General features: G+C 44.1%; 2 long non-coding RNA genes across 2 annotated transcripts; one reads left to right on the top strand and one right to left on the bottom strand.

Moving 5' to 3' along the window:
• Positions 1-2,483: 2,483 nt before the first annotated feature.
• On the bottom strand, positions 2,484-2,865 carry LOC142250524 (uncharacterized). The gene is made up of 3 exons (XR_012725207.1): positions 2,810-2,865; positions 2,647-2,721; positions 2,484-2,562 (listed from the first exon to the last, which is right to left on the bottom strand). It is a non-coding gene; the product is annotated as an uncharacterized LOC142250524 (long non-coding RNA).
• Positions 2,866-6,293: 3,428 nt separating this feature from the next.
• Positions 6,294-7,052, top strand: LOC142250523 (uncharacterized). The gene is made up of 4 exons (XR_012725206.1): positions 6,294-6,349; positions 6,438-6,512; positions 6,597-6,675; positions 6,945-7,052. It is a non-coding gene; the product is annotated as an uncharacterized LOC142250523 (long non-coding RNA).
• The last annotated feature ends 19,561 nt before the right edge of the window (positions 7,053-26,613 follow it).

Raw genomic sequence — 26,613 nt, 5'->3', positions numbered from 1 at the left:
TTCTCCCTGAACCAATTTGTGCCCTGCTAGAATTCTGACCCTCGGATTGTAAACTGACTACTCTTCTGTGTACTACTTGTATCCATACATGTCCTCCTGTTACCAGACCCCGGCTTGCCTGACTACTCTTCCATCTGTACTATTCGTAAGTAGTGACTTGCATTACAGTAATATTACTGGTCTGAATAAAGCTTGAAATTAAAAAACTAATAAATGTTAGATGTCTGTAAAGAGTTTGTAAGTTGTCCTTCATTTACTGGTGGATTTTATTACTATTTTATACATAGAATGTATGTTTGAGATAGAGAAATCAAATTATGAGGTAATAATTGGGGCCAGAGGCCAATGTAAAGTAAACAGTATAGAATGAAAATATTTGAACATTCTGTAAGACATGTACCAGTTTTAGTAACAAATATTTAGACATTGCTGACATATAATTGTTAAATATAAATATTTATTACTAAAACTAGTACATCTCTTACAGCATTGTCAAGCTTTGCTATAGGTAAAACAATGAATTTTCACAGTTGGGTAAACTTCTGTTCTTCTGCAGAATTTACATCCTAGAACACTTGCAATTTCCAATCAGCTTTACATTTTGAGAGCGATAGATGAATAAAAATACAAGGTTACATTTTATGCAGTTTATTATGTATTGACTGGATTAGACAGAATATGATACAATGAATAGTATGCAATACATGTAGCAGTCTAACACTCATCTCCTATATTTCTGATGGGGGCTCATTGTTACAATCATTAACCCTCTACAAAGTTTAGTTTGTATAAACTTTTAAAGTTTTAGCTCACGCTTTAGAGGTTACCTTCACTTATTATAGATCAATTTAATTATACCTACAAATATATTCAGTGGAAATTATTCTGCAGGGTTGCACTTTTACCAATCTGCACAACAGTTTATTGGCTGATACTCAGTGTAAGAGTAAAGATGAGTGCAGGACCCAGCATCTTCACATTACACAAATGTAGGACAGATAGACATAGATAATTCCTATTGATTGTTCACTGGATGGGTTCCAGGTAGTGTTTTATGAAGTAGAAGGAAATGTACTTCACTGTATTTTATATTATAAAACTCTCCTTGTCTTCTGGTGTGCTCAGTAAAATGTGAGCTTACTGATAAGATGCAATGTTCAATAGCTTTCAAGTACCTTTCTCTGACACATTAATCAGCTTAGTGCAGCAGGACAAGGTTGGGGTGCTATTCAAACTTCTATATAATGGCATGTAACGGTACTTCGAAGCAAGTTAAAAACTAAAACTTTAGTCATTTGCATTATTAGCTGTTTTTGAGTCAATTTAACTATATCTTTGCTAACTTAAAATTTGCTTCATGGGAAATTGTAATTTTATATGCTTTCCAATTCCAGCAAAGTAATGATAATGACAGGGTATACAAAATATAGTACTGTATTTTTCGTTTTATAAGACGCACCGGATTATAAGACACACCTCAATTTTGAAGGCGAAAAATAGGAAAAAAATAATTTTTACTGTTACAATGAGGGTCCGTGTTATAATCCTAGTGGCTCTTATATTAACTCACTAGGGGGAGCGGCAGTGGTGGAGCGGCAATAGTGGAAAGGCTCCTGAAGGTCTCAGAAGGCAGGGTAGGCAATGCTCTGGGCTTGGAGGAGGGGGTGTCATGGCTCAGGAGGGTCAGTGTGTGGCAGCAAAGGTTTGGCGATACTGCGAGCTTGTGGGCTGTCACGGCGGCAGGCACCATTGATATGTCAGTGGGCTCGGAGTAAGGGGTTTTGAAGCTCAAGAGGGTCTGTGTGCAACAGCGGAAAGTTGGTGATACTGCAGGCTCGTGGGGTGTCGTAGCGGTGGCAGAGAGCGTCATTGATCTGCCAGCAGAGTGCAGGCTCCATTGAATCGGCAGCTGTTGACGCGATGAACTTCAAGAAAATGGCAGCAGAGGCGGCGCATGCATAGATTGGCCTCTACGGCTATTTTATTGAAGTCCATCTCGTCAACAGCCGGTGATTCAAAGCATATAGAGACTAAAACCTGGCTCGACCTATCTTGAATGTAGGTGCTCTGGAGAAAAACAGTCAATATAATACATATACTCCGGCACACTGTAGAAAGATTAATCAAGAATCCAATATGATGCTCCAAAAAATGTCTTTATTATAAACAAAAGATTGTCCGACGTTTCAACCCAATTCGGGTTTTCTTCAGGGACTAATATACAATAACAGAAAAAGAAAAATTACAAGGTTACAATGGTACATAATGTTACACAATCACAATATGTATTACATACGAGAGGGAAGAGGGTGTGGGAAGGGTTCATCATGAAAACAGGTTCCAAATAATGAGCAATACATAGAGAAGGTACATGAAAATCACCCATGAATTCAGAGATTACATACAGCTAAGAATAATCCTCCCAATTCGGGATCAATACAACAAGTTTGTACCAAATCGGAGAACTGGAGGTAAAGACATACCTATGAAAGCTAGAACTAGATTTCTTAAATGAGCACCAGAACACGGTTGCTGAACCAACTAGTGGTATCCGTAAAGGTACTAAAAGGTGAAACATGGAATATTAGTGTCACACATAATGATGAAAAAAAGAAAGAAATACATAAGGTTATATCTAGGGTATACCTAATTAGAACCAAATGGTAAGATCAAAACATCAGATCGAGTGGATACTGTAGTGAAGGAGAAACCTTCGCCGCTCTGGGGGATTAGATAAAGAAAACATCCTTTCACTATTAGTGTTTTGGGTCAGGACCTAAAAATCTATGAGTTCCAAGAGAAGGCGTACCTTACAGATGTGATAGGTGTGTCAATCCCTCAGGGGTCATGAAATAAAGTAGTTCTACAAAGTCATAATGAGTATAGTGAAAACAATGTGGGAGAACGTATAAATGTGAAGTACGTGAAAGCTTTTGCATAGTATATCTTCCATCAGTGAGAGCATACCTCAAGGATGAAGTTAAAAAAGAGAGGGTCCGGAACCTCATCCAGATCTGCCTGACTTATATGGGTGGATGGTTAGTGCTGTGATCTACAAAATTATGAAGATAAAAACAGAATGTGTACCGAGATATCATAGAGATACAGGGTGATTGAGATAAGGAAAAGTTATATTACCTATAAAATAGGGAATGGGTTTCAAAATGATTCCTCAGGAATATGAAAAATCAGGGTGAAACACAACCACCTCTTATAGCAAGTAGACCCGGACGGGTTATGCTGCATCCGTCAAAGATACAAGGATCTGTGTAAACATAATGAACTGGAAAGAATGTATGAATATGTGGACTGTAGTATAAATTATAGTATTTTTCTGACCAATATAGGAGACTCCATCCTACCTTGTACAATAAAGATATTAAGGTGTAGGTGAGGCTGCCTCAGTGGTGTGGTGAAGCTGTAGTATCTATATACGTCCGTTATAGATGAGACAGCGGCTGTAATGTATAGAGAAGGGGGTAAGACATGTGTGGTTATACCTGTCTATGGGCTAGAGGGTATAAAAGGTTGGAGACAACGGAATACCTGACCTGATGCCATCTGCGTATAGGGTGTAGATAGGAGCGGGCCAAAGGCTCTGGGGAGTAGATGAAAGGGTTAAAAGCAAACACAGGAAAGAGGCAACCAAGTGATTGCAAAAGAGAGGACCAAGACTAGTAACCCAGGGTGAAGTATAGAACTATACGTAACATACCTTAATGGAGGGTGCAGATCTACATCAGCCACGTGTAAGGCGCCAGACGCCATGTGTGCTATGTGCTGGGTTTTTTATGCGTAACCAGGAAGTCGAAGCTTCCAATGGGGGACGGGCTATGTGCGTCATATGACTGGCTGACGTCCGCCGACATGTGGACGTCATGGGCCGCGCACGCGCGGTCCAACGCCGCGGTTGCAGCGCCGGTCCCGCGCATGCGCGGGAGACAAAGCCCACATGCCGGCGTGTGAGGGAAGTGGGTGTTGATGTGTCGGATATCACGCGCACGCGCGGAGACACACTATACGGCGGCATCTCCACGCGTGCGCGGAAGACAGACACGTCGCAATTAGATACTACCCGGTCTAAACAGCCTCGAGTAGCGTGTGTGAATACCTACCATCCATTTTCACCGTTAATCAAAGGTATTGTTGCGCACCACTGGCCATTACTTCAAACTGCCTATCCCTCTGTCTCTGAGTTCTCTCAACTCCCGTTGTTTTGCCACAAACGTCCGAAGAATCTTAGAGACAATTTAGTACGGGCCGATATAGGGTCTACCACCGGTACGTCACGACAAACTTTTCTAGGGACTCCAAAAGTTGGCAACTTTCCCTGTTTGCATTGTTTGCAATGCAATAATCTAACCCGGGGAGACACATTTACTCATCCACACACCGGTAAGGTGTTTCACATTCGAGACTTTTTAACATGTGACTCTTCATTTGTAGTATATCTCATTAAGTGCCCATGCGGTCTCGGATATGTTGGAGAGACTACCCAACATGTCCGAGACCGCATCAATAAACATAAATCCACCATCCGTTGTCAACAAACCATGTTGCCTATCCCATATCACTTTGTTACATTCAAACACACAATAGCACAACTTAAATATCAGATCTTAGAACACATACCCCCCATAAGGAGGGGTGGCAACAGGATAAGGGCCTTGAAACAACGTGAGGCATATTGGATCCACACCTTAAGAACCCTGGAACCACATGGGCTGAATCGGGAATATGATGTGATCAATTAGAAGTGTCTCCTGATAACATGTAGCAAATTGATTGGTGATAATTTCCTTTTTTAACTTTATTCACAGGAGTATGATTAGGGTGAATACTTGCAATTCTAACATCTACTTTCTTTTTCCTAGGTCACCCAAAACCTCTGAATGCACCTTCCTCACATACGCCACCTGTGAAATATGTCCAGCACTTGCACTCGGTTTGTATGGTCCTTCTCACTGCGCGTGCGCGGGATCTCCTGTCCCCTGCGCGCTCTCGGTGCACGGCGTCATTATGGCGCCTGGCCCCGATATGCGCGCTCTGGCCACGGGATCCTACGCGCACGCGCGTAGGATATTACGTTACTTCTTTGTATGTGTCTGTCTTCCGCGCACGCGTGGAGATGCCGCCGTATAGTGTGTCTCCGCGCGTGCGCGTGATATCCGACACATCAACACCCACTTCCCTCACACGCCGGCATGTGGGCTTTGTCTCCCGCGCATGCGCGGGACCGGCGCTGCAACCGCGGCGTTGGACCGCGCGTGCGCGGCCCATGACGTCCACATGTCGGCGGACGTCAGCCAGTCATATGACGCACATAGCCCGTCCCCCATTGGAAGCTTCGACTTCCTGGTTACGCATAAAAAACCCAGCACATAGCACACATGGCGTCTGGCGCCTTACACGTGGCTGATGTAGATCTGCACCCTCCATTAAGGTATGTTACGTATAGTTCTATACTTCACCCTGGGTTACTAGTCTTGGTCCTCTCTTTTGCAATCACTTGGTTGCCTCTTTCCTGTGTTTGCTTTTAACCCTTTCATCTACTCCCCAGAGCCTTTGGCCCGCTCCTATCTACACCCTATACGCAGATGGCATCAGGTCAGGTATTCCGTTGTCTCCAACCTTTTATACCCTCTAGCCCATAGACAGGTATAACCACACATGTCTTACCCCCTTCTCTATACATTACAGCCGCTGTCTCATCTATAACGGACGTATATAGATACTACAGCTTCACCACACCACTGAGGCAGCCTCACCTACACCTTAATATCTTTATTGTACAAGGTAGGATGGAGTCTCCTATATTGGTCAGAAAAATACTATAATTTATACTACAGTCCACATATTCATACATTCTTTCCAGTTCATTATGTTTACACAGATCCTTGTATCTTTGACGGATGCAGCATAACCCGTCCGGGTCTACTTGCTATAAGAGGTGGTTGTGTTTCACCCTGATTTTTCATATTCCTGAGGAATCATTTTGAAACCCATTCCCTATTTTATAGGTAATATAACTTTTCCTTATCTCAATCACCCTGTATCTCTATGATATCTCGGTACACATTCTGTTTTTATCTTCATAATTTTGTAGATCACAGCACTAACCATCCACCCATATAAGTCAGACAGATCTGGATGAGGTTCCGGACCCTCTCTTTTTTAACTTCATCCTTGAGGTATGCTCTCACTGATGGAAGATATACTATGCAAAAGCTTTCACGTACTTCACATTTATACGTTCTCCCACATTGTTTTCACTATACTCATTATGACTTTGTAGAACTACTTTATTTCATGACCCCTGAGGGATTGACACACCTATCACATCTGTAAGGTACGCCTTCTCTTGGAACTCATAGATTTTTAGGTCCTGACCCAAAACACTAATAGTGAAAGGATGTTTTCTTTATCTAATCCCCCAGAGCGGCGAAGGTTTCTCCTTCACTACAGTATCCACTCGATCTGATGTTTTGATCTTACCATTTGGTTCTAATTAGGTATACCCTAGATATAACCTTATGTATTTCTTTCTTTTTTTCATCATTATGTGTGACACTAATATTCCATGTTTCACCTTTTAGTACCTTTACGGATACCACTAGTTGGTTCAGCAACCGTGTTCTGGTGCTCATTTAAGAAATCTAGTTCTAGCTTTCATAGGTATGTCTTTACCTCCAGTTCTCCGATTTGGTACAAACTTGTTGTATTGATCCCGAATTGGGAGGATTATTCTTAGCTGTATGTAATCTCTGAATTCATGGGTGATTTTCATGTACCTTCTCTATGTATTGCTCATTATTTGGAACCTGTTTTCATGATGAACCCTTCCCACACCCTCTTCCCTCTCGTATGTAATACATATTGTGATTGTGTAACATTATGTACCATTGTAACCTTGTAATTTTTCTTTTTCTGTTATTGTATATTAGTCCCTGAAGAAAACCCGAATTGGGTTGAAACGTCGGACAATCTTTTGTTTATAATAAAGACATTTTTTGGAGCATCATATTGGATTCTTGATTAATCTTTCTACAGTGTGCCGGAGTATATGTATTATGGTGATTCAAAGCAGTCCGCCTGCAGATCAATGGCGCCCGCTATCACGATATCCCACAAGCCCGCAGTATCGCCAACACTCCGATGCTGCACATTGACCCTCTTGAGTTGCGATACCCCCTCCTCCAAGGCCACTGGCAGATCAATGGCGCCCACCACCGTGACACCTAACAAACCACAGTATCACCGACCCTGCATCGCCACTGCTACCCCGGTAAGCCATATGCGATTTGTAAGACCCACCTCCATTTTTCCCCTAGTTTTGGGAAAAAAGTGAATATTGCAAAACAGAAAATGCAGTAAACGGGAAAAAAGATAAAAAATAGATTGACAGGGCATGTGCGTAGTATTCCTTAAAAATGTCTAGTTCTTGATTGCCTAGTGTGCAGTGTGTTATTTAAAATCATGGAAACTATAGGTCACCATATTGTAAGAATGACACATCTGGCCATTGCTGTAAAACAAAACAATACAAGTGGCACATGTGATGTGAATGTAGTTCTCCAAAATTGTTCTAAATTCTCATTTTTAGAGTCCAAATCCTATGCTCATCCCATTCTAAATGTATGTTAATAATTAGAGTTGTTTTTTTATCTATTATTTCCCTTCCCTACTTAGACATATAGTGCATACCATCTTACTGAAAGGATCTATAATGCATTGTGTTTCTGCATTTGAGTTAAAAAAATAAGCTTCCTCTGACATAAAACATGTTGTCTTTAAAAGTTATGCATAACTTCATCATGGAAGAATGATAATTACTTATGTCAGTGGTTATAAAAAAAATGTAATAGGTTAATCCCTAGCATGGCCTAATATTCAGATGCTGGAAACAGTTGTATACCAATAGTTAGGCACCTGACTGCCCAAGTAACTCATTGAAACCTTGCTGTCGCATCACAGAAAGACAAGAGCAACTAGTGGGAGCTTCCTCTGTCTATATCATGTACTATATATGCTGCAGTTACTATTAACGGCATCTTATAAAGGGTTAAATTGCCTGTATTGGTAGTTAATTATGTGCCAACAGTTGCACATGGAGACAATCTACGGTATTTGATATGAGTACATTTTTTAAAGTTCAAATTTTCTGAGTTTGACAAATTTTGCACAAATATTAAATTTGCGTCAAATTAATTTGTGTGAGTCTCAATACTGGAAAGCTCCTAATTGCTCAGAAAATACACTTGGGGGAGATGAGAGATTCCAGCTGACCATAAGAGCTTATACTCTACAAGAGAGAGAGAGGGCCCCACTGACCATAAGAGCTTACACTCTTCAGGAGACAGAGAAGACTCCAATGACCATGAGAGCTTGAACTCTACAGGAGAGAAAGCGGACCTCACTGACCATAAGACCTTATATTCTACAAGGGAAAGAGAGAGAGGACCCTGCTCACCATAAGAGTTTATACTCTACAGGAGGGAGAGAAAGAGAGAGAGAGAGAGAGAGAGGACTCCACTGACCATGAAAGCTTGTACTCTACAGGACAGAGAGAGTACCCCAATTACCATAAGAGCTTCTACTCTACAGAAGAAAGAGTACCCCAATGACCATAAGAGCATACACTCTACAGAAGAAAGAGGACCCCACTGATCATAAGAGTTTATACTCTACAGGAGAGAAAGAGGACTCCGCTGACGAAAAAAGCTTATACTGTACAGTAGAGAGAGAAAGAGGGAGAGAGAGAGGACCCCACTGACCATAAGAGCTAACACTCTACAGAAGAAAGAGGACCCCACTGACTATAAGAGCTTACACTTTACAGGAGAGAGAGAGGACACTCCTGACTATAAGAGCTTATATTTTGCAGAGAAATAGAAAGGAACCAGCTGGCCATAAGAGCTTACATACTACAAAAGATAGAAAAAGTACCCCCTTTCTCTCCTTCAACATAATGTTCAATGTGATCAAGAACATATAGTTGTTCGAAATGCGTCATTTGGCCACATTTGAATTTGGAGATGCCTTAATCTTTTTCACTATCGTGTTTTTAATGTACTGGAATAAAGCAAGAAGTTTATTTTATTAGTGCTGGATTCCAACTCCTTTTTTTCTGTGCTTCTACATGGATACCGGCCACAGGATCCGTGCATTGTTTCTACATATTCCCGTTGGCTACTGTGAGGAGACGTCTATGTGGTGAGCTGATATTTATCTTTTTTCCCATGGAAAAAAACCCCTAAAAGTTCAAATAACTCCCCATGCAAGAAAAAAGTTCCAAACCCAAAATTATGTTTTTTGGCTGCCACAAATTATTTAAAAAATGCAGTGACAGGCAATCAAAATGTTTCATCTGCACAAGGATGGTATAATTAAAAATGTCAGCTCAAGGTGCAAAATATAATCCATAGCTCAGCCCCAAATCCCAAAAAATGAGAATGCTATGGGTCTTGGAAAATGGCGACAGAAGCGTTTTTCTTTTTTTTTAACCCTTTAGACAAAAATAAAAGTATACGTTTGGTATATGCAAACTTGTAATGGTGTCAGGCATCATAAGGACACATAAGTTTGACCATATAGTGAATACTGTGAATAAAAGACCCCCAAAACAATTGTGCAATTGCACTCTTTTGCAATTTCATTCTATTTTTTTTACATTTTCCAGTACATGATAGGGTAAAACTAATGATTTCATTCAAAAGTATAACTCGTCCCACAAAAAGTAAGCCCTGATATGGCAAAATTCACGGAAAAAAAAAGTTAGGGCTTTCAGAAGAAAGGGAGGAAAAATTAAAATAAAAAATTGAAAATCACCCAGGGGTGAAGGAACTTTAACTCAAGTTAATCCTCCAATCGACTCATCTCTACTACTTATATATTATAGCATGGCTTTCAGATGGCGATTTAGAGGGTACAATGGAAAGGACTAACAAGATCATCTTAAAAAATATATCTATCATTGTGAGAGAATAGTATCAACTCATAACTAATATACTATTCATTGGTTGTTAATGGGTTAATAAAAACCATTTTGAAAGTCATTTAACCCCATAACGACGGCCTAAGGTCTCAAAACGTCAGAATTGCAGGGTGCTTATTCTGTTCCGACACTTTGAGACGGTCTGCTAAAAAAACCTGTAGCGCCCCCAAGCGACGGAAAATCTCGGGGGTTTCAGCCACCAGGGGTAGCTGAGACACTGGAGTTCATGATTCTGGACGTTTTTTTCCAGTCCCCGTTCACGTGATCACCGGTATACACCGTATACCGATGATCACGTTACAGTAAATGAAAGTGTCGGTAAAAAATCTCCTACCTGGCAGAATTACACATGTTAGATGGGAGATAAATTTCCTCCCTGAGAACCCTCGGTCCCCCGGTGTAATCAAGTGCCCCCCGACCCCAACCCCCAACCCGCTCCTGATAATCCAAGATGGCGACACGCACGACCTGCATGTCGGCCTCATTCACCGTCTTCCATTGATTTCTGTTGCATGTGCCATGACACATGCGACAGAAAACTCCTCCCCAGGTCCTGCTAAGTCACCCCTATAACGCCTCTGGTGTTCCCCGGTGTCCCCGGTACCGTATGCCTTGGCGATCCCTGTGATCCCTCCTCTTCCTCTGTAGCTGCTGGCTGCATGTGCAGAGCAGCTTTCCGCTCAGTGTCACAGTGTTCAGTGAGACGCTAAGCTCACTGCTGATCATACTGCTCTGTGACCCAGGGAGAGTGGGTGCAGTATCATTCCACCCACACTCCTCACATGGATGGTCTGCCCTACCAGAAAATGAGGGATACGTTCTCTAAGCGTGCCCTCCATATTTTAGAAGGTCCAGAGTCGTAATGGGACCCCCTTACTGGATCACTGAGGACCAGTTTTTTTTGTCTTTACAATAAATTGGTGAAAGAGGGAATGCGTTGGGGAATGTTTTTTCAAATAATTTATTATCAACCCCATATATTACCCCATTTGCCACCGCACCAGGGCAGCAGGATGAGACAGGGATAAATGCCAGGATTGGCACATCTAATAGATGCACCACTTCTGGGGCAGCTGTGGTCTGCTACTTTTAGGCTGGGAAGGGCCAATAACTATGGATCTTCCAACCCTTAGAATACCAGACCACAGCTATCCGCTTTACCTTGGCTGGTAATCCAATTTGAGGGACTGCACAATTTTTTTATTATTTATTTATAAATAATTATAAAAAAAACAGCCTGAGGTGCCTTCCAAACTGGATCACCAGCCAAGTTAAAGGGGACAGCTGTGGTTTGCAGGCTGCAGCCTTCTGCTTTACCCTAGCTGGCTATCAAAAAAGGGGGGACCCCACTTCGGGTTTTTGTTTTTTATTTATTTATTTTATTTATTTTGGCTAAATACAAGACTAGGCACCATTTAGTGCCACATGAAAGTCAGTAAAGGGTGGCAGCTTAGAATATGCAGGGGGATGAGATATATATGTGTTTAAAATCTGTCTGTCTGTCCATCCATCCATCCTAGTTTTTAAGGCTGCGTGCCCACAATTAGGGTTTCAAGCTCGTGGGCACAAATCCTAAAAGTGAGAAGTTTTCTGTTAGAGCAACAGTTTTGTGATGCCCTTGAGGGTTCAAAATGCTCACTATACCCCTGAATAAAATCCATGAGGTGTCTAGTTTCCAAATTGGGGTCACTTTTGGGGGGTTTCTGCTGTATAGGTACCCTCGGGACCCTGCAAATACAACATGGTGCCAGCAATTTGTTTAAGCTTTTTCAAAAATCAAATGGTGCTCCTTCCATGCCAAGCACTCCTGTTTGTCTAAACAGAGGTTTTTGGCCCCATATAGGGTATCTCTGCGCTCATAAGAAATTGGATAACAAACTATGGGGTCCTTTTTTGGTGTTTCCTCTTGAAAAATCTTGAAAAAGTGAGAAATTTGGTGCTAAAGCAACATTTTGTGAAAAAATGAATATTTTCAATATGACGGCCTAATGTTATCAAATTTTGTGAAGTATCTTTGCGCTCAAAATGCTCCCCTAGATAAAATACTTGAGGGGTCTAGTTTCCAGAATGGGTTCACTTGTGGGGGGTTTCTGCTGTTTGGGTACCTTAGGGGCCCTGCAAATGGAACATTTCAGCCAAATTTGCTTTCCAAAATGCAAATATTGCTTCTTCTGTTCCGAGCCCTCCCATTTGTCCAATCAGAGGTTCCTGACCACATTTGGGGTATCAGTGCACTCAGGAGGAACTGTGGAACAAATGTTGGGTTCCAATTTGTTGTCTTACTTCTTGTAAAAGTGAATAAATTGGCAACATTTTTAGGTAAAATATATATATACTTTTTTCTTCATTCCACATTGCCATGGTTGCTGTGAGGCACCTGAAGGGTTAATAAACTTCTTGGATGTGGTTTTGAGCACTTTGAGAGGTGCAGGTTTTAGAATGGTGTCACTTTAGGGTGTTCTGTCACCTCGGCCTCTCAAAGTCACTTCAAATGTGGTCCCTAAAGAAATGGTTTTGTAAATTTTGTTGAAAAAATAGGAAAATGCTGATGAACTTTGAACCCTTCTAACTTCCTAACCCCAAAAAATTTTGTTTAAAAAATTGTGCTCATGTAAAGTAGATATGTGGGAAATGTAATCTATTAACTATTTTTAGTGACAGAACTCTCTGGCTTTAGGGCATAAAAATTAAAAGTTTGAAAATTGCAAAATTTGCAAAATGTTCATCAAATTTTTCAATTTTTTTTATCACAAAAAAACGCAAAATATATGGTCCTAAATTTATAACTATCCGGAACTACAATATGTCACGAAGAAACATTCACAGAATAACCGGGATCTGTTGAAGCGATTCAGAGTTATAACCTCATAAAGTGATACTGGTCAGAATTGCAAAAAATGACCTGGCCATTAAGTACAAAACTGGCTTCGTCCTTAAGGGGTTAATTTTGAATTTAAAAGTATTTACATGGCATGCCCATGAAGGTAAATGTGGGCTCTGTATCACAAAATGCAGAGCTCTGACTACAAAAAGATGTATTTCAAATTTAATGACTGCACAATTTTGAATCGACATTGTGCGTTGGAGGTAGGTCAATGAAGTGGTCACGATAGCTTTCTATTTACAAAATAATTAATATTGCATTGTGCAAGAGGTCAATAGAAAGCCTTGGAACTTAGTTAGCAAGTATTGTCAACTAGCAAAGAAATACATGCTATGGAAAAAAAAAAAACTAGCATGCTATTTATATTTTGCAAGACAGAATATCCCGGAATGAAAAAATGCTTTTGTTTTGTAGCTGCTGCATAGAAATATCAATAAATACGGGGCAGAATTGCTGTTATTTGTACTGCTTGTGGAGAGCACAGTGACATGCAAATGCTCAAAATAAATGAGCGTACAATGGCATTCTTTAGTCAACAGTCATCGTTACAAGCAAAGCTTTTTACTATACAAAGAAGAATGAACGTACGTTTGCCACAACAGTGAGAAAAGATGTATATATTCCGTACTCGGCGAATGCGCAACTTAGTTACAATACAGAAGGAAAACGCCACCTGGTTTCATTTCCTTCAACCATTCATGTTACACTCAGAAAGTCACATTATTGTTCTCAGTTGATAAGTTTTCCACACACATACACACTTCAATATATAATGGAAATGGCGACGAGACAGACACAAACTCTAAATACATACCTAATTCTCCATGGATAAATATCCTGAACAATATCAGATACATTTTAACCGAGAAAACTACTAAGAATATAAGCCTCCTACAAACTAATGAGGTCACATGTCTCTAAATAAAGATAAAAAAAACTATTATGTAATTTATATTTTAAAATAATATTATACAAAAAATAAAAACAAATTACAAAAAATTCAAGGCATACATCTATACTGAATTAAAATGAGGTAAAAAGATATAACGTCCACAGTCTAGGGTCAAAAGAGTAGAATAAGGTTTATGACAACCATGGAATTATGGGTGCTCAAGAAGGGTTCAAAGGCATCAGAGATACAAGAGAATTTGGCACACCAAAATTGAATATTAGGATTTTATTACACAGGCAATCCAAAAAATTAAAAATGTAACGTTTTGACCCCTATATTTGGGTCTTCATCAGACACAATAGATTCTTGTGTAAAGCGGGCTTTACACGCAACGACATTGCTAATGAGATGTTGTTGGGGTCACGGAATTCGTGACGCACATCCGGCCTCGTTAGCGTCGTTGTTGCGTGTTAAATGCACAAACGACCGTTAACGATCAAAATTACTCCCCTAATCGTTGATCGTTGACACGACGTTCTAATCCGGTTGTTCATCGTTCCTGCAGCAGCACACATCGCTATGTGTGACACCTATACATTTTATGGTGCATTTTTTCCTGATACCCTTGTGAAAAAAAAGCTACCTAGTTGAAGCAACAGTTTTGTGTGAAAAAAAAATATTTTATTATATAGTATTATATTATATAGTTATAAACTTCTGTGTAGCCCCCAGAGGTTCAAAGTGCTCACCAAACATCTAGAAAAATTATTTGAGGGCTTTAGTTTCCAAAATGGCTTCACTTGTGAGGGAGCTCCATTATTTAGGCACCTCAGACAGTCTTTGAGCTGATATGGTGTCCATTAATGACTACAGCTAATTTTACGTTCAAAAATTCAAATGGCGCTCCTTCCCTTCCGAGCTTCGCCGTGTGCCCAAACAATTGATTTTTACCACATATGAGGTTTCAGCGTACTCAGGAAAAATTGCACAATAAATTATATGATGCATTTTCTCTTTTCTCCCTTGTGAAAATGCAAATTTTTTTTCCTTACACATTGCTTTGGTTCCTGTGAAACACCTGAAGGGTTAATAAACTTCTTGGATGTGGTTTTGAGCAGTGTGATGGGTGCAGTTTTTAGAATGGGGTTACTTTTGGGTATTTTCTGTCACCTACAGTCAGGGCCAGAAATATTTGGACAGTGACACAAGTTTTGTTATTTTAGCTGTTTACAAAAACATGTTCAGAAATACAATTATATATATAATATGGGCTGAAAGTGCACACTCCCAGCTGCAATATGAGAGTTTTCACATCCAAATTGGAGAAAGGGTTTAGGAATCATAGCTCTGTAATGCATAGCCTCCTCTTTTTCAAGGGACCAAAAGTAATTGGACAAGGGACTCTAAGGGCTGCAATTAACTCTGAAGGCGTCTCCCTCGTTAACCTGTAATCAATGAAGTAGTTAAAAGGTCTGGGGTTGATTACAGGTGTGTGGTTTTGCATTTGGAAGCTGTTGCTGTGACCAGACAACATGCGGTCTAAGGAACTCTAAATTGAGGTGAAGCAGAACATCCTGAGGCTGAAAAAAAAGAAAAAATCCATCAGAGAGATAGCAGACATGCTTGGAGTAGCAAAATCAACAGTCGGGTACATTCTGAGAAAAAAGGAATTGACTGGTGAGCTTGGGAACTCAAAAAGGCCTGGGCGTCCACGGATGACAACAGTGGTGGATGATCGCCGCATACTTTCTTTGGTGAAGAAGAACCCATTCACAACATCAACTGAAGACCAGAACACTCTCAGTGAAGTAGATGTATCTGTCTCTAAGTCAACAGTAAAGAGAAGACTCCATGAAAGTAAATACAAAGGGTTCACATCTACATGCAAACCATTCATCAATTCCAAAAATAGACAGGCCAGAGTTAAATTTGCTGAAAAACACCTCATGAAGCCAGCTCAGTTCTGGAAAAGTATTCTATGGACAGATGAGACCAAGATCAACCTGTACCAGAATGATGGAAAGAAAAAAGTTTGGAGAAGAAAGGGAACGGCACATGATCCAAGGCACACCACATCCTCTGTAAAACATGGTGGAGGCAACGTGATGGCATGGGCATGCATGGCTTTCAATGGCACTGGGTCACTTGTGTTTATTGATGACATAACAGCAGACAAGAGTAGCCGGATGAATTCTGAAGTGTACCGAGATATACTTTCAGCCCAGATTCAGCCAAATGCCGCAAAGTTGATCAAACGGCGCTTCATAGTACAGATGGACAATGACCCCAAGCATACAGCCAAAGCTACCCAGGAGTTCATGAGTGCTAAAAAGTGGAACATTCTGCAATGGCCAAGTCAATCACCAGATCTTAACCCAATTGAGCATGCATTTCACTTGCTTAAATCCAGACTTAAGACGGAAAGACCCACAAACAAGCAAGACCTGAAGGCTGCGGCTGTAAAGGCCTGGCAAAGCATTAAGAAGGAGGAAACCCAGCGTTTGGTGATGTCCATGGGTTCCAGACTTAAGGCAGTGATTGCCTCCAAAGGATTCGCAACAAAATATTGAAAATAAAAGTATTTTGTTTGGGTTTGGTTTATTTGTCCAATTACTTTTGACCTCCTAAATGTGGAGTGTTTGTAAAAAAATGTGTACAATTCCTACAATTTCTATCAGATATTTTTGTTCAAACCTTCAAATTAAACGTTACAATCTGCACTTGAATTCTGTTCTAGAGGTTTCATTTCAAATCCAATGTGGTGGCATGCAGAGCCCAACTCGCGAAAATTGTGTCACTGTCCAAATATTTCTGGACCTAACTGTATGCCTTTCAAAGTCACCTCAAATGTGATGTGGTCCCTAAAAAAATGATTTTGTAAATTTTGTTGGAAAAATGAGAAATTGCTGATGAACTTTGACCCCTTTTAACTTCCTAACGAAAAAAAATTGTTTCAAAAATTGATGTAAAGTAGAAATGTAGGAAATTTTATTTAGTAACTATTTTGTGTGACATAATTCTCGGATTTATGGCCATAAATTTTCAGAGTTTGAAAATTGAGAAATTTTCACAATTTTCGCAAAATTTCCAAAATTTTCACAAATAAACACAAAAAATAGCGGCGTAAATTTACTACTATCATGAAGTATAATATGTCACGAAAAAACAGTGTCAGAATCGCTAGGATCCGTAGAAAGGGTTCCAAAATTCTAACCTGTCAAAGTGACAATGGTCAGAATTGCAAAAAATGGCCCGGTCATTAGGGTGTTTTAGTGGCCGGGGGTGAAGGGGTTAAAAATTAAGACATGCTTGAGTGACCGGTGTAGGTTTTTGCTCCCAGAAGACTGGCACTACCCACAAGACAAAACTTGCAGACCCATGATGTAGTCTCGACATTCAAAATCTTTTCAGGCAAACATAAATAGAGTAGCATCAATCGACCCCCTTCCCATAGGGCCTTAAAAAAGCAGGGAGATACGGTTCATGCAACACAAATAAAATTGCCAAGAACCACTTTTTGGATACTTCCCTAGCAAATTTTTAGGCCACGCACGGCTAACTACCAATACCTATTAATTTGTTTGCGTAATTTTCAGCAGACAATTAAAATTGGCAAGAACTATTTTTGACATACTTCCCTAGCAACTTTTAGGCCACACACAGCTAACTACCAATACCTATAGATGTTTTTGTGTACTTTTCAGCAGGCAATTAAAATTGGCAAGAAGTACTTTTTAGATACTGTTACGACCGGGTGGTGGAAGCACTGGACCGTACACCGATTTCCCCTGAGGAGGCAGCACCCCGGTCACCCCGCCAGAGGGTCCTGATGCACGGCAGCCGAAGCACTATAGGTAGCTGGACAGTCCGTAGAGGAGCAGGAAAGGTGGATGACGCTGAGCACACGAAGTTCAGGACGGTAGCCCGGGTGACGAAGCTCAGGGTCTGAGGTCGGGTTGTAGGGTCAGGCGGAATCCGGAACCTGCTGAGCGATGGAACGGGCCACCGAATGGAGCCAGGGACTGGAGACTGGCGGAGCTGCAGAGGGGTGGGACATCCGCCGAAGTCACCATCAGGGTCCAGGGATGGACTTGGTTCGGAGCGACTGGCGTGGCAGGACAGGCTCTACGAGACAGGACAGGGTTAATACAAGGCAAAGCACAGGGCAAAGCAATACGGGGACCTGAACACTAGCTTGCTAAACACGTAGAACAGGCCCCGCCCACCAGGAAAGTGAATCTTAATATACCCTGTACCTGTCTATGCAATTTCCTGTTTCTAGGTGCTGGCCCTTTAAGAAAGGGTCAATGACCGCGCGCGCGCCCTAATGCGCATGCGCGAGGCCCGAGTACCAGAAGCCAGTCCAGGGAGCGGTGCAGAGGAAGCAGGGGTGCCCGGCTGGGAGTCCCACGTCGCAGAGGAGCGCCGGGAGCGGGGAGCTGGACGCATGGAGGCCGCAGGCGGGGAAGAGGAGGCCGGGACCGGAGTGGTGAGCAGGGGACGCCGCCGGGGAGCGGGCCACGGGGACCGGAGAGCGGGACCAGGGGACCGGGAAGCATGACAGTACCCCCTCCCCCACGCCCCCCTCCCCGCAAGCGGGACAGGAAGGCACGAATCAGAGTAGTGCCAACATTCTCCCGGGGCTCCCAGGACCTATCCTCGGGACCATAACCCGCCCAGTCTACCAGGAAGTATTGCTGACCTCGCACGGTCTTCATGGCCACGATATCCCTTACCGCATAGATGTCATCGTCAGCAATAGGAGGGGGAGCAGTACTGACCTCAGCGGAGAAGGGACCAAGGACAACAGGCTTGAGGAAGGAGACATGGAAGGAGTTGGGTATCCGCATCGTGGCGGGGAGCTGCAGCTTGTAGGGAACTGCATTGATCTTGCTGATGATCTTAAACGGCCCGATGTAGCGAGGACCCAACTTGTACGAGGGTAACTTCAATCGGACATATCTGGATGCAAGCCAGACCAGATCACCTGGGGAGAAACACGGGGGATCCAGGCGCCTCTTGTCCGCATGTCTCTTCATCCGCAATGAAGCACGTTCTAGGGACGACTTGACAGAGTTCCATGTAGCTGAAAAGTCCCAAACCAGAGCATCTGCTGCGGGGACGTCGGAAGCCGAGGATACTGGCAACGGGACAGAAGGCTGCAGTCCTTAAACGATCTGAAAGGGAGAGCTGGAGGTGGACTCACTGATGTGCTGGTTATGGGAGAATTCAGCCCAAGGTAGGAGCGTGGACCAATCGTCATGATGGATGTTGACGTAGTGGCGCAGGAAGGAGGTCAGGATCTGATTGACCCATTCCACTTGGCCATTCGACTGAGGATGGTACGCCGAAGAAAAGTCCAAGGACACTCCCAGATGTTTGCAGAGAGCCCTCCAGAAGCGCGAGGTAAACTGAGTTCCTCTGTCAGACACAATGTGTGCGGGGAAGCCATGCAATCGGAATATGTGCTGTATGAAGGAATCAGCTAGCTCCTGGGCAGAGGGCAGCCCTGCCATGGGAACGAAGTGAGCCATCTTTGAGAAGCGATCCACCACAACCCATATGACCGTATGTACGGAGGATAAGGGTAAGTCCGTAATGAAGTCCATTGCGATATGTTGCCACGGAACGGAAGGAATGGGCAAAGGCAGAAGACGTCCATAGGGTAGGTGCTTGGGTGTCTTGTTCCGGGCACAGGATGGACAGGCTGAGACGAAGGTTGCGACGTCTTTACGGAGGGACGGCCACCAGTAGTGACGGACAATCGTACTCCAAGTCTTCTTCTGACCAGCATGGCCGGTGATCTTAGAAGCATGGCCCCAGTGCAGGACTCTCTGTCTGTCAGTATCTGAGACATAGGTTTTCCCAGGGGGTATCTGAGTTAGAGCGACAGGAGTCACCGGAACGACTTTACTGGGGTTGATGATGGGCTGGTATGTCTCCTCCTCCAACTCCACGGGCACGAAGGATCTGGAAAGAGCATCTGCCCGCACGTTCTTATCCGCAGGCCGAAAATGGAGTTGGAAATCAAATCAAGCAAAGAACAAGGACCAGCGGGCTTGTCGTGGGTTCAGTCTTTGGGCAGACCGCAGGTACTCCAGGTTCTTGTGGTCCGTGTATATGATTACAGGGTATACAGCTCCCTCCAAGAGGTAGCGCCATTCCTCCAAGGCCAGCTTCACGGCCAGTAGCTCCCGATCCCCAATGGTGCAGTTGCGTTCGGGTGCCGAGAAGCTCTTGGAGAAGAATCCACAAGTGACCATCTTTCCGGAGGGGGAGTTCTGCATCAACACTGCCCCGGCTCCTGAGGAGGAGGCATCCACCTCTAAGGTGAACTGTCGGATCAATTCAGGGCGATGGAGAACCGGGGAAGAAGCAAACGCCTGTTTCAAGGAGCAGAACGCGACATCGGCCGCCGGGGACCAGTCCTTAGGATTAGCTCCTTTCTTAGTCAAGGCAGAGAGAGGTGCAGTCAAGGCAGAGAAATGCGGATGAATTGACGGTAGTAGTTCGCAAAGCCGAGAAAGCGTTGGATAGCCTTCAGTCCGGAAGGAGGAGGCCAGTTGATGATGGCAGACACTTTCTCTGGGTCCATCTGCAGGCCAGTGTCCGAAATTACATAACCCAGGAAGGGAAGAGACGACTTTTCAAAGATGCATTTCTCGTACTTGGCGTACAGACGATTCTCTCTAAGCCTCTGGAGGACTAGCTGCACGTTCTCTCGGTGGGTTTGTAGATCCGGAGAGAAGACCAGGATGTCATCCAGATACACTACGACACAGACATAGAGGAGATCTCTGAACACGTCGTTCACCAGTTCTTGGAAGACTGCCGGAGCATTACACAGACCAAAGGGCATGACACAATACTCGTAGTGCCCATCCCGAGTGTTGAATGCGGTTTTCCATTCATCTCCAGAGCGAATACGAACCAGGTTATAGGCCCCACGGAGGTCCAACTTGGTGAATACACGGGCTCCTCGGATCCGATCGAATAGTTCGGGGATAAGCGGCAAAGGGTATTTGTTCTTTACGATGATCTGGTTTAATCCCCGGTAGTCAATGCAAGGGCGCAGATCACCTTCCTTCTTCTTGACGAAGAAAAACCCTGCTCTGGCAGGGGACGAGGACCTCCGAATGAACCCCTTAGCTAGGCTCTCGGTGATATAGGCAGACATAGCTCGTGTTTCAGCAGGGGACAAGGGGTATATCCGTCCTCGAGGAGGCGTAGTTCCTGGCAGTAACTCGATGGCACAGTCGTAGGGACGATGAGGCGGTAGTACCTCTGACTCCTTTTTATCAAACACGTCCGTGAAGGACCAGTAGGCAGAAGGCAGTCCTGGTAGAGACTCTGGAACCGGAGGGCGTCGGACAGGCTGGATGGATTTCAGACATCTCTCGTGACACGAGGAGCCCCATCGGGTGATTTCACCTGTACTCCAGCTGACCGATGGTTCGTGTGTCCGTAACCATGGAAGTCCCAGCAGGATCTCATGAGACATGCGCGGGAGGACGTAGAAGGTGATCTTCTCGGTGTGCAGAGCACCGATCCGTACTTCCACAGGCTTGGTGATCAGTGAGACGGTGTCAGAGAGGGGTTTCCCATCAACAGAGGCGATCACCAGCGGTTTCTCTAGTGGGAGGACAGGCACCTGGTACTTATCCACCGTGGCCTGCTGGATGAAGTTGCCTGCTGCTCCGGAATCGAGATACGCCTCTGTCGTGAACCGGGTCTCTTCTGTAGTGATTTGAATAGTCCAGGTAACGGAGTCTGAGAGAGTCCCAGCACCTAGGGTGGCCTCTCCTACCAAGCCTAGGCTTATAACAGAGAATGGTGGATATAGGTGATAATGCCGCGCCACAGATCACTTCAGGAACAGTAAGATTAACGTATCTTTATTGGCATAGGTCTACGCGTTTCAGGAGCTCCGCTCCCTTCCTCAGGACCGTACAGAACCAAGAAACATCAAATCTAAAATGGTGTATGCTGACATACAATAAATAGCCCCATTGACGTCATGGGGGCCATCCCTCATGAAAAAAATGAGCGGGAAGAGCACGTTGTAGCTAAAAAACATGACATCATCTGAAGCATATGTACATACACATTAAAAACACTGTGCGTATAAAACATTAGAGGTATGAAACATGACAAATGAATAGAAATGTGGACCATAATGTATATGAAAACCTCTACATAAAATCGTAGATACAGAAACTATGTTAAGAAAAATGAGCCCTAAAAGCCCAAGAATAAATTCAATAAAAATGGTGTACAAATCAGATAAATATGTGTGAAAATATATTTGTGTGCTAATAATATATCACCATGTAACCCGGGGCAAGAACCCCCTCAGCTGATTAAAAAAGAAAAAAAACAGAGACGAGCAAGAGGAGCATCCATCATGAGCCATTGTAGCCAAACGGCAAGAATACAAAGTATATTATTCATCAAGTGATTAGAAACTGTGGATATGGTAGACAAACCCCTTTACTGGGCTGTGAAAAAACTAATAGATGCATGCTGTACACACAAACGAGTGAACTAAAAAAGAAAATACTGCAGGCTATTGCCTCCTGACTACAGTTCACAGGAGTACAACAGCGTGGGAAAAAAATACACAGCGCCTGCGCCTGGCAGCCGGCAGGTCAAAGAAGTTCAACACCGTGGGAAAAAGACAGGAGCGCATGCGTAACTTCCAAATCCAGACCCAAGTGTAAATGCAAATGTAAGGGAGCCTACGGACGGCTAAGAAAGTGATTTACAAGAAGTAAGCAACAAAGGTATAAAGCAATATAAACATATAACTAGATAACCCACATTAAGCCCGTATCGGAGGGCGCGATCCGAACCAGCATAAATATCCATATGTCTGTGTGGTTTCTAAGCAGGACCTGACCATGGACATACCGCTAGTCCAGATGGCCAGATTCACGAACCACACACCCATTATGTACATAGGAACAACAATATATATCTCTATAAAATATACACGCAGACACAGACCATACAACAATAATAAAATCCAATAAATATAAGAGAATACAAAATAAAATATAACAGTAGCCTGTGCATTATCACTAATAAATATAAATGGAAGGATAAAACCAGAAAGAAACATCGGGTGGCTGCTGCCTGGATCGTTAATCTACATGCTGTTTAAGGGGTTGTGACTTGCACAACTCCATCTGGTGAGTATATACTCTCCCCCCTCACCCCATTTTATTGGGGTAATACCCTATTGCGCTTCTTTGTCCACAGCTTATACACACCAAGCCTAGGCTTTGGAGTTTCCCGGCTTCTCGGGACAAGAGCGTAGCAGGTGTGTGCCATCACCGCAGTAGAAGCAGAGACCCTTTGCTAGTCGTTCTGCTCGGCGTTGTTCCGACTGCTTCAGGCAGTCAATCTGCATGGGCTCGGAGGTAGACGCGCCAGGTGACGCCAACTGGGGAGCGATGGACTTCTGTGGTGGGGAGGAGTGCCGTATCGGACGCCTCTCGCGGGACACTTCTTTGGATCGTTCCTGAAAGCGAAGATCCACTCGAGTCGCTAGGGCAATCAGGGCATCCAGGGTGGACGGCATGTCACGACCAGCCAGCTCATCTTTAATACGACCCGAGAGTCCCTCCCAGAAGGCGGCGGTTAGGGCCTCATTGTTCCACCCGAGTTCCGAAGCCAAGGTGCGAAAATGAATGGCATATTGGCCCACCGTCAGAGTCCCCTGACGTAGCCGGAGGAGGGATGAGGCAGACGCGGAGGCGCGTCCGGGCTCGTCAAAGGTGCCACGAAATGCCTGCAGGAATTCCTGGATGTTGGTGGTTACCGGATCCTCCTTCTCCCACAAGGGGTTCATCCAGGCCAGTGCCTCTCCCTTTAGATGGGACATCATGAACGCGACCTTGGCTTGGTCAGAGGCAAAAAGGTGCGGCAGCAACTTGAAATGGAGAGAGCATTGATTGATGAATCCCCTGCAGGTCTTGGGATCTCCGGCGTACCGGGGTGGTGAGGCCAAACGAAGTCTGGAAGCATCCGAGGAGGCTGCCACGGGAGCTGTGGCCGTGGATTGTACAGTGGAAACCTGAGATGCCAAGGATGTGGCCGTCGCTTGTAGCGTGTTCAGGCGGGTATCCACAGAAGACAGGAAGTTCAGCATGCGGGTCTGGGTCTCGCGCTGGCGTGTGAGTTCCTGCTGCAAGGCCGCTAGTGCTTCGGCGGGATCCATGGCCTGTTCTAGCTGTTACGACCGGGTGGTGGAAGCACTGGACTGTACACCGATTTCCCCTGAGGAGGCAGCCAGGCCGGTCACCCCGCCAGAGGGTCCTGATGCACGGCAGCCAAAGCACTATAGGTAGCTGGACAGTCCGTAGAGGAGCAGGAAAGGTGGATGACGCTGAGCACACGAAGTTCAGGATGGTAGCCCGGGTGACGAAGCTCAGGGTCCGAGGCCGGGTTGTAGGGTCAGGCGGGATCCGGAACCTGCTGAGCGATAGAACGGGTCACCGAACGGAGCCAGGGACTGGAGACTGGTGGAGCTGCAGAGGTGGTGGGACATCCGCCGAAGTCACCGTCAGGGTCCAGGGATGGACTTGGTTCGGAGCGACTGGCGTGGCAGGACAGGCTCTACGAGACAGGACAGGGTTAATACAAGGCAAAGCACAGGGCAAAGCAATACGGGGACCTGAACACTAGCTTGCTAAACACGTAGAACAGGCCCCGCCCACCAGGAAAGTGAATCTTAATATACCCTGTACCTGTCTATGCAATTTCCTGTTTCTAGGTGCTGGCCCTTTAAGAAAGGGTCAATGACCGCGCGCGCGCCCTAATGCGCATGCGCAAGGCCCGAGTACCAGAAGCCAGTCCAGGGAGCGGTGCAGAGGAAGCAGGGGTGCCCGGCTGGGAGTCCCACGTCGCAGAGGAGCGCCGGGAGCGGGGAGCTGGACGCATGAAGGCCGCAGGCGGGGAAGAGGAGGCCGGGACCGGAGTGGTGAGCAGGGGACGCCGCCGGGGAGCGGGGAGCGGGCCACGGGGACCGGAGAGCGGGACCAAGGGACCGGGAGGCGTGACAGATACTTCACAAGCAACGTTTTAGACCAGGCCCTGTTAGCTAGCAATACCTATAAATGTGTTTGCATACTTTTCAGCAGGCAGTAACACGTAACAATAACTACATGCTTCACTGGCAATTCTTTAGCAGGCACTGCAAGTAGCAATTCCTATTTTGATTATGAAATGTGCCAATTTGTGGCACACACACCTTTCCCTACACTGCACATTCCTATTATAAACTACCGTTCTTCTTTCTATCTTAACTACCTAGCATAAAACCAATAACTAAGCTCACTGTCTAGCAGTCCCAATTGCAGCACCAGTGGCAGCACCTTCCCTAATGTTTCACATTCACACAATGGCGCTGATGTAACATGTCCACAATATATACGCACATGGACATGTGACTTGTGCAGCCAATCACAGAAGACCTTCTATCTGAATCTTCTTGACAATTGCTGTGCTGTGATTGACTGCAGCAACATCCACAAATAAAGTTAAGAAAAAAAAGCCTTCACTCAGTCCAGAGTCACGCCTCCTACACTGATTTTACACATCCCATATCAGAAAACACTGCAATTCTATACAAAATCAGAAAATGCTATTACAAAAGCATTTTTGGAAATGTGGCCAGTGTTCGGGGGCAGAAAACAAACAAAAATGAACATTACCTACTTTTGAGGAAAATGCTCGGGTTACCGAGCCCAAATAAACAAGCTAAGGCTTGTATCAAATTTGAAGTTGGCGAACATTTACCAAACAGGTTCGCTCATCTCTAGCTATGAATTGTTACATGTGCACAGGATCAAATCCAATAACAGCATAAGAGTACATCACCAGAACCACCAGCAGTACAGAAACCCAGTATCACAACCCCCATCTGTATAGAAATGCTGTACAGCCCCAGAATCACCAGCAGTACAGAAAATCATAATAAGAACCACCAGCAGTAAAGAAGTACATCCATATAACCTTAATCAGTAAAGAAATACATCATCAAAACTGTAAACAGTACAGATAAACATGAAAATAAGTACCATCAGTACATGTTACATCAATTGTAATGTCAGGTCAGACCCATATACATTTGTATCACATAAACCAACAATTTCCAGTACATCCTTTAGAAAAATAAGGGATACTGGAAAATGTTGCTAGCAGCAATCATCAGATTGTAGACCATACAGAAAGTACGGTACTGATGAGAATTTGTCAGTGTCTTAGATAATCATTTACATCCAGGTACCTTATAGATGATGTCATTTATAGAGATGAGCGATGTTTGATTCAAACCATTCGTCAATTTCAAATTCGAGTGATTTTGGGCAGTGTTCGAGTCGTTCGACGAACTCGAACGATTTGCTTCAAGTTCGGCAGTTCGAGTTACTGTTCAATAACGGTTCGATCACCAAAAGTGTGGCTTTTCACAGTAAGACTATGTGCGCACGTTGCGTATCTGCATGCGTCCTGCGTCCCCTGCACAATCCCTCTCTCTTTCCTACTCACCGATCACCGGCGCGGCGCTGCACGGCTGTCACAAAACTCCGGCGGCATTTCCTCTTTTGAAAGTGGCTGCCGCTCATTATTCAATCTGATATTCCCTGCTTTCCCTCGCCCACCAACGCCCATGATTGGTTGCAGTCAGACACCCCCCCACGATGAGTGACAGCTGTCTCACTGCAGCCAATCACAGCCGCTGGTGGGCGGGTCTATATCGTCAGTAAAATAAATAAATAATAATAAAAAAAAAAAAACTGTGGTTCCCCCCAATTTTGATACCAGGCAGGATAAAGTCAC

Source organism: Anomaloglossus baeobatrachus, chromosome 9, assembly GCF_048569485.1.
Source record: "Anomaloglossus baeobatrachus isolate aAnoBae1 chromosome 9, aAnoBae1.hap1, whole genome shotgun sequence".
In the NCBI taxonomy this organism is placed as follows: domain Eukaryota; kingdom Metazoa; phylum Chordata; class Amphibia; order Anura; family Aromobatidae; genus Anomaloglossus; species Anomaloglossus baeobatrachus.
This window is presented reverse-complemented; position numbering and strand designations above follow the sequence as displayed.